This window comes from Mauremys mutica, chromosome 15 (genome assembly GCF_020497125.1).
Source record: "Mauremys mutica isolate MM-2020 ecotype Southern chromosome 15, ASM2049712v1, whole genome shotgun sequence".
In the NCBI taxonomy this organism is placed as follows: domain Eukaryota; kingdom Metazoa; phylum Chordata; order Testudines; family Geoemydidae; genus Mauremys; species Mauremys mutica.
In genome coordinates, this window is record NC_059086.1 from 11704978 (window position 1) to 11714274 (window position 9297).

At 43.3% G+C, this 9297-nt stretch overlaps 1 long non-coding RNA gene across 1 annotated transcript; it reads left to right on the plus strand.

Moving 5' to 3' along the window:
- Positions 1 to 1766: 1766 nt before the first annotated feature.
- LOC123350407 lies at positions 1767 to 8475 on the plus strand. Its single transcript, XR_006573757.1, has 3 exons — positions 1767 to 1817; positions 6357 to 6388; positions 8375 to 8475. It is a non-coding gene; the product is annotated as an uncharacterized LOC123350407 (long non-coding RNA).
- The last annotated feature ends 822 nt before the right edge of the window (positions 8476 to 9297 follow it).

The following is a 9297-nucleotide window of genomic DNA, read 5'->3' on the forward strand; positions in this document are numbered from 1 at the left end:
TGAGGGGTGAGAGGAGTATGAGGTGCAATAGAGGTACACTGATGGGTCTCTGAGGATAGATGCACATGCAGGCACTGATGGGGATCACAGGCACGTGGAGGGTATTAGGGGTTTCTCAGGGCCAGTCACCTTGTAGGGGTCAGGGGGAGTTTGAGGACTCTGGGGTCCTCACGTCCTGATGTGTGCCTCTTCGACAGAGTCGAGGGCCTTCCAGTGGGGTTGGAGTAGAAGAGCAGGGGTCTGGAGGAGTGAGGAGTTTGGGTGGAGTGGGGTGGGGCTGCTGAGGATATTTGGGGACCCAAGCTGAGCTGACCCCTATGGCTAGGGGGTAAAGTGGGGAGTTGGAGTTTAAGGGGGGATATTCTGTACAGGGAAATATGACCCAGACATTAGAACGGAGAGACCAGATATTGGGAGAGCCAGTGGGATGCACACGGGGGCTATCACAGTTTCTTGCCCAGATAAAGGGAAGCCAGATAGGAGCAGGAAGGCACTGTTGGGGTGCTTCCTCGGAAGGGTGGGATTTACACTGAACAAATGTAAACACCATCCTTCTCCTGGGGTTTGTCTGTATCTCCCTCTGAGCTCTACTGATGAAAAGTGCCCCAGAGTAGCTAGGTACTATTGTTATCATTAGAAAGGCAAGGGCCCTTGCTGTGCTTTCCCCCATAGGGGTAGTTTGGCTTCATGTAGGCAATTGGTGAACTGCTCCGGCGGGTGATGGGATATGTGCAGGGAATGAGTGAGTGTGAAGTGTTGGGGGTTGGCATGTGGACTGAACGGGTGGGTGGAAAATGAATGTGGGCATGGACTAGTCATGGGTGCATGTTAAATGGGTGGGTGTGGAGTGTTGGATCAGGTGTGCAGACGAGTGTCTATAATTATTCAGTGTGTATGTGAGCAGACTGAGTGGTCAGGTCAGTTTTGTTTGAATCGGGGCAAGTTGTGATGTAAGCTGTGTGTGGGCCGTATGTGAATAATTAGTAAGCAGGTGGGTGCAATGGAATGGAATGGAAGTGGATGTGGAATTAATGCTAGCTGAGAGGTAGGGAACAAATGCATGGAATAGGCATGGGAAGGACAAAGAGGCCATGTATCTGTGAATCCATGCCTATGTAGGCAAATTTATGCAAATATATGTAAAATAGAATTAATTTTTTTGTTTGGTTGGTTACCAGGGTTGTCAGGTATGCAATCTTTCACCTTCAGGGTTGCTCTAAATTACACCAGAAACTGGACCAGAACAGATTTGGGTAGGGGAATCACAGAGTTGGCTTAAAGCCATCTTTGCAACCCCTTCCATCTCAGCTGCACTGAGTTCTCCTCAGCTGCAGAGAAATATCTGGGGCCTCAGTGTCCAAGGGCTTTTTTTTTTTTAGTTGAAAACATAAACAACAGGGCAGGTCTTGTATCTTATTCTAAACATAAACAGCTTCTGACTCATGTGATGTATAACAGCAGGACAGCATTCTGAGGGGAAGGCCTTGAAGGTGAGAATACCCTGCCACAGATCATGTTAGCATTTCACCTGCAGTAGGGGTTTGCAGGATCAGGCTGTGTGGACAGGGTCAGGCCTGAATGCCCATTGAAAGCAGTTACCACCCCTCAGGAGGTGCTTCACAGCATCCTGCACCAAGAGGCCCTAAGGAGCTTCACCCCTTGTACCAGCTACTCTGTAGCACCACTCCCTAACATCAGGATGGAAATCACAACTGAGGGCAGCATCAGGTCTCATTGATTTTAATGGATTTCTGTTTTCTACAGGAAGCAAAGTCCAAGATACACCGATGCCACGATCACCGAGGATCAGCTTCACTGTAAGAAACAGCTATGTACTGTCTCCACCCCAGTTTTAAGATTTTTCTCTATATTTACACAAGGGCAAATAAGAAAGAGAAAGCTAGAAATTGCCAAAGGAAATCTATAATAGATACAGCAAAACAAATAAATTATAACTCTTCAGTTATACATTCATTCCCATATTTCCAAAATAGAAGACCAAATTAATTATTTTTTGTGTATTTTCTAAAATTTATTTGCAGTGCTCTCAATTTGAGATTACAGATCACTCTTCAAAATGAACAAATGTTACTTTGTTAGATGAATTCTGATTTTCTTAAATTATTTTTTAATGTTATCCCATTTAAAATATACTTTTCATGTTCTCTCTTTACCATGCAAATCAAATAATCTGGAATACAGTTTTGCAAGCCAGAGGCCTGTCAGTGTTCACTATTATGTTATTCTTCCGTGGCCATGTTTTAACACTCTTATTCAGGAGGATATGGTGTACTGGCCTTCTTTTTACATTATAGGGGCTCTGCACTTGTCTGACCAGTCTATGGGGGCACGTTATGCTGGGGTGGTGTTACCAGTTTTGCCCGTTACTTTGCGATATGCTCATTTATTAGGGTTACTCTTCTGGGGAGGGGATTCTGTAATTCTATTAATGTACTGCCTGTGTCACTTGTGTGTTCATATGGCGCTCTACTTCTCCCTTCTGCACGTCCCTTTCCAATGGAGCTATGGTTCCCCAGGGCTGGATTCCTCCAGCCCCAGAATCAGATGAGCGAGCGTGCACACACATACACTAACAGAGCAAGTCTGAGTGGACTGGGTCAATCAGCACCTTCAAGCTGCCACCCTCATATGTCACAGGTTCAGCACGTCCCTATCCCCACTTTCACGTCACACTTATTCTGGTAGTAACCTAGTTGATGAACAAACCCCACAGTATTTTTGGGTGCTACAGGGATCTTTAGCTTAGGTAAAAGAAGTGTTGCTGCAGAGTAAATGGGGAAGCTAAAAACACAAACGAGTAAAGTTCAGAGAGCGAGAGAGAGAAACAACCAGCTTAACCATAAAAGTTATTTATTCAATAATAGTGATAACCACACAAGGAGCCTAAACAGACATAACAGTTACATTATTAAAAGTTAAAAAAGTCAAATATAGAAAACTATACTTGCCTGAGGTAGAAAAGAAAACAGAGAAAGAGAGAGAGAGAGAGAGAGAGAGAACTGGGATCTCACCAATCCATGAAACATGAACTGGGCAGGGTTCCCAGGTGATGGTGGTAGCTCAGGGTCCTGAGTGCTGGAGACAGGCAGAGCCCCCAACACGATCAGTCAGGAGAAGATGAAATCCCAGTGGAACTGATGCAGAATTTAGATCCATGCATCAGAATATACATATTGGATCTATTGTGATCACACTGGAGTGTGGGGTAGGGTTTTTTGTAGGGAAAATACAATGGTTCAAGGGAGAACACTACGTTTGTTTGTGGGTAAACTGATGACTCAAGGGTTTTCTTTAGACTAGACAATAGGAGCTGATCACTTTTGGCTATGGGTGGTGTTTCTTTCAGGGAGCTCACAATGCAATTAAGCTGCTTCAGTATTTTGGATATCAATCAAGGATTCATTACTAGAATTGGTCTGATAACTGCTGAGCTGGGTGTGTGCAGGGTAGGTTCATTAACATCTGGAGCAGAGATCACCAGGATGCAGTGCTTCCCTACTTTTCTGGTCCCAGAGCTCAGTGTGGTTCTTGCCTTGCAATCTCTGTTCTCCATTCTGTATGGTAATGGAGATGCCTCCCTGTCCCATCTTTGATGCAGATGAGGCATGGGGAGTTGCCTTAATCCTATCACCCTTGTCAGGAGTGGTCTAGGTGTGTCTCCCACTGCCCTTCACTGCTCTCTGCAAGTCTTTTCTCTGATCGGTTTTGGTTCAAGCAGAGGCTGGGGGTGGGAGGTGTCCTTCATGAGTCAGACAGCCTGGATACTGCGCCCTGGTTCCCCAAGAACACAGAGCTGACTGGTATCAGTGGAACGAGGTATGTAGAAGACCCAGAGTTGGGGATCTCCTGAACTAGACCCCCAGACAAGACGGAGCAATGCTGGCCTGTGGCCCTGCCCACCCAACCCTGTATAATTCTTGTGACCCTACAATTTCCCTGTGTCCCCATTGAAGATTTTCTTCTTCTATTTATTTCTCTGTCCCTCCTCCACACCCCATTTTCTTTCCCATGTTTTTCTCCCCCATTTCTTCCCTTTTACTCTCTCTTTATTTGGTTCTCGCACTCCTGAACTATGCCCATCCTCCATCCTTCCAGTTTTTTTTCCTCTGCCTTTTTCTTTCTTCTCCACTTACCACTGGCCTCTTGCTGCTTCCCCCATTCTTTCTCCTCACCCTTCCTTCCCCATTAAATCTTTTCTCATCATGTATACCACCTTCTCCTTTACTGTGGTAACAGTGAATGTAGTAAGAGAATCCACTGGGATAGTATGGCTTCTCTGAGCCGTAGTAGTAGATACAGTACCATTTGTACGGGGTTAAGGAACCTCTGTGTGGGGATCAGAGATAGAACAATATGTTTAAAAGTCAATGGAAAGAAGCTATAATGAAGGGAGAAAGTGAGAAGAAGGTAGATAAAAGGATGAGTGAAAGCAAGGAACTCCAGCAGTCAGGAAGGAATGGTGTCGCATGGGCAGTCAAATGAATTACAGGCTGAAATAACTCAGCTGGAGACTGGTGTGAAGAAAGGAAGGACACTGAATAGGGTAGAAATGATGGGACAGACATTGCAGAAGCTTCCACTGGAGACTGTAAAGATTTTCTTTAAAGAAACTGGTGGGACTTTAACCAAACCATGAGAGAGGTGCATAATTCAATCACGAGGAGGAGGTAGAAACCACAAGAAGATGGTAGAACTGATGGAAATGTGGCCCCCAGAGATTCTACAAAAGAGCTCAGGGGGTGGAGCAAAGAAAGGGGTGTGAGGAGTGAGCCAGAGCTGAGAAATGAGGGCATGACTACAACTGTGAGAGAGGGAAGTAAAGGAGAACAGTGCAGAGGAGAGGGGATCTAAAGGTAGAGAACTTGTTCAACTGCTAGGGAGACTTTAACTCCCATTTTCCATAAGAACATGAAAAAAGTAAGAACAGCCATACTGGGTCAGACCAATGATCCTCCTAGCCCAGTATCCTGTCTTCCAACAGTGCCAATGCCAGGTATTTCAGAGGGACATAACAGAAAAGAGCAATTATCAAGTGATCCATCCCATGTTGTCTAGTCCCAGCTTCTGGCAATCAGAGGCTAGGGACTCCCAGAGCATAGGGTTGCATCCCTAACCATCCTGGCTAATAGCCATTGATGGGCCAGAGCTAGGGTGATCATACATCCTGTTTTGGCCAGGATAGTCTCCCTTTTTTAAGTGCTATCCCAGATGTCCTGAGTTTTCTGGCAAAAATGGGCACTTGTCCCATTTTCTCTTGCCAGTTGCAAGTTGCTCTGATCAGTTGGCAAGAGCAATTGGAACATATGCCCAGTTTTGCCAAAAAAGTGGGTTGTGCCCCTTGAAGGGAGCACGGAGGTATGTTTGGGAGGCTAGTGGCAACACAAGGCACTGGGCGGTGGGGCTCATGCAGTCAACCCAGGGTGGTGTGGGGCTCATGCAGTCAACCCAGGGTGGTGTGGGGCTCAAGCGGTCAGCCCCAGTTCCAGGTGGCGTGGGGCTTGGGCAAGCAGCAGTGCCAGGTGGCTTGGGGCAGCCCCGTGTGCGGGAGTGGGGAGTCTCAGGCAAACAGTCATGCCAGGTGGCTCAGGCCAGCCCCACGCCATATCATGATTTCACTTGGATAAATATGGTCACCCTAACCAGATCATGATATAAATGTTACTTTAATCACTATCAATAAATTTGGAGATTTCTGACTTTATTTCTTTAGGTTGTTTTTTGAAAGACATTTCTTTAAAAAAGAGAAAATGTAGTTTTAATATTCGGTTTACAAAATTCTGTCTTCATAACGTCAGATCCTCACAAATAGCTGAGTAAATTTTTCTCAAGCTTTCCAGAAACATTCCCCTATAAGGGATGAAATAAGCATGATAAATTGCAGCCCAGGTGTTGTTATTTCACTAAGTGATTAAAGGAGTCATATCCAATATCACTAGATTAATGCATCTTTATAGCTGAGATTTTAAGTGCTCAGAACTCAGGAAACGCAAATGTGTGGTTCCTCCAAGACCTGCTTTATAACACAAAGTATAGAATGAGATGATTTTTAAATGTTACATGAATGCAACAATGTCTTAAAATGAGAGCTAGAAAAAGAACTGTGGCTCATTCTGTCCCATAACTGTATCCAAGGGCATTGGAGGGACTTTAATGAGCCACTCTGCTCTGTGACGCTGACTTTGTGAAGACCGAGCTTTGGATCTCTCCAGTGTGACTTTATGTCCTATTCTGATGGGAGCAAGAATTGGAATACATCCTTGTTTGAGAACTGACACAATTCTCTGGCTTTTCACTGGAAACTGATAAGACTGGACTAAATGTAATTCTTTCCCCAGATGCCTCGATTGTGGGACATGGAAGTGGTACAGTAAGTGAGACTATCATAGTTATTTATATAAATCTTTCTATAGCACATGCCACCAGAAAATTGCAGATCTGAATCCAAATTGGAGTCTGGATTTTGGCTTTTAAATTTGACCAGAAACTGGTAAACTTTTAAATATTTAAAATACTTTTAGCTACTATTATTTGGGGGGGGGGGGTTCATCCCAACAGCAAACACAAACCTTCAACAATCTTAATCCTTCTCCCTAGCAAAAATAATTGTGACTCATTTTTCTGTGCTGTCTTAGATATCCTGGAGTTTGAATTTTAAACAAGGCCAAATAAATGACAATTGGATAGAATCTGGAATATTTGCTTTAGCTGGATGAACAAAGTCTCCCTCTGTTTTTTTTTTCCTGCTACTGTGTTCCTGTTGTTTTTTTAGTTTGGTTTGGGGGCGGGGGGGTTGTTTGTTTGTTTCCTGGTATTCTGTTCTGTGTTTGTCCCTTCTAAGTTATTTATTATAGCTGTTTCTGAAGAGCAGGAAATTCATGGGGCTGCTATAATTAACGTTCACTTATTCCATGGTTATGGGACTATGTCTTAAATGTACATTTTAGGCTTTCTAAGATGTAATTGTTTCTTTAGAAGTATATGTTTGCGAGGTTTAAAAATATCTATTTGAGTTTAATGCAATACGTTTTAATCTACATTCAAGCTATCTTAATTAAGTTTTTATGTGTAGGAATTTCCCAGATTTTTACAAATTAAATGAGGTGCCCTGAAAGTTAAACTCTATCTGGCATGAAATTCTTTACAGGCTGGATGCATGAAGTTGTTCTGGGATCCAAGTTTCTCAAGTTTAAGGGCTAAAGTCTCTTGGAACCAGGTTTCACTGAGTACTGCAGCACTGTCAGGGAGCCAGTTACAATTCCTTAATTCTCTTCCCAAGTGCAGGCCAGGTTAGAGCAGCCATGGGTCTGCTCTAATTTGCATCAGCCAGCTATGGGCTCTAAGGGTATGACTCTCTATACTGCAGCTGAGAGTGAGCATCCCAGTCCATGTAGACAGACTTGCACTAGGAGGGCTCAAGCTAGCACACTAAAAATTGTGACCCAGGCTGCAGCTTGGGCTCTCAAGCCAAGGGAGTCAGGTGGGCTTCAGAGCCTGAACTCCAGCCTGAGCCGCAATGTCCACACAGATATTTTCTGCACACTACTTCAAGCCCCACTTGTATGAATCTGTGTACCCAGGCTGGGAGGCTTGCTCCCGGCTTCAGTGTAGACGTAGCGCTAGGGACAGTCCAGAGCTGGGAACTCCCCCATGTTGGGAATATCCTCAGCAGGGCAGTTAAGGGCACACGTCAGGCAGCACAAAGGATGTGAAATAGGCCAATAAACAAGAGGTCCTTGAGCTTTATCAGGCTGCTGTACTGTGTCCAGAATTAGGTGTCAGTAGATCAGGGTGAGAGAACAGGCAGCTTACATAAGAGATTGCCTTGTCAGTGAAGGTCCAAACCCCACAAGTGAAAATGTAACCCTTAAAACTTAAACCCACAAAACTGGGTGTAAAATGTGAATCCTATTTCAGCATTAAGTAAGAGAGAGCTAGGTAGTGTAACTCCTCAAAGAAACTTTCCAATGACTTTTAAATTCTATCAATAAAAATTCTCATTTGGCTGACAATTTCTATTCCTTTTTAAACCTATGCTGCTTATTGTTTATGGTTCAATTTGTTCTAGATTCTAGAGGGTATTTTTCTTTCTTTTTAAAGACGAATTAAGAAAGAAATCACAAATTATTTTGAGTCATCACTAATTTTGTCCCCTTCTTTATTTATTAATGTATATTCTGACCTTTCTCCCTAGTTGTTTTCCTCTTGATAAATTAATAAATATAATTATTTTCCTTAATATTTTTGGCTGTATTAACTCATTCTGCTTTTAAAAAATATGGCTTATTTTTTTCTCTGTAGACTTTGTATAAATGCATTTTACAGATGATTGATACCTGTGCTTATTGTTCTAAAGAGTTTTCCAATCAGAAGAGAAGAGTCTGTGATCTATACACTGTTGACTTTCAAACCAAGGCAGGGAGTGGTTGATCCTCCAGATTCATAAACAGAACAGCCTTTCTTTCATCTCTCTGAGACTGGTAAGCACATCCTACTCCATCAGTTAAATATTGATATCTTCCCATGAATAGAGGATGAATAAGACCTGATCTACAATTAAAATGTTTACCATCATAGCTATGTTGGTCAGAGGAGCTATGGTGTTGCAAGAGTGCTTCTATCATAGCTAAATGTCATTCAGGGAGGTGATGTTCCTATACCAGAAGAAAAATACCTTCTATTGGTGTACGCTTCATCTACGCTATGGGCCAGATTCACAAATTAACGTAGGCTTGGAGATGCTCTGTGTCACCATGCCTAACTTTTAGGTATCTAGAAAATCACTGGGGGCTGGTCTACACTGCAGAGGTAGATTGACTTAATTACATCACTCGGGGCTTTGAAAAATTTCCCTCCTTGTGCAATGTAATTAAGCCAACCTAAGCCCCGGAGGTGGATTTACTAGAGCAATGAAAGAACCCCTCCTGTCACTGTTGTAAGTGTCTACTCTTCAGCTGCCCAGCTGCAGCAGTGCCACTGTAGCATTTCTGGTGCATACAGCCCTCGGACTTACGACACAATTCGTTCCTCAGAATTGCATTGTAAGTCGAAAAGTTGTAAGTCGAAACAGCTTTTCCCGTAATAATCAATGGTATAAAGGGGGTATTGGTTCCTGAACCAAGGCCTGATACACTATTTTCACCACACTAACCCAGATTTTTGTACTAAATGAATTATAGATGACTAACGTTGCAACATCAATGTATTTACTGTACCCTGCATTTTGTAAACAGCATTGAAATAAACATATAAACTCACATATACCTTGACTCAGAATGC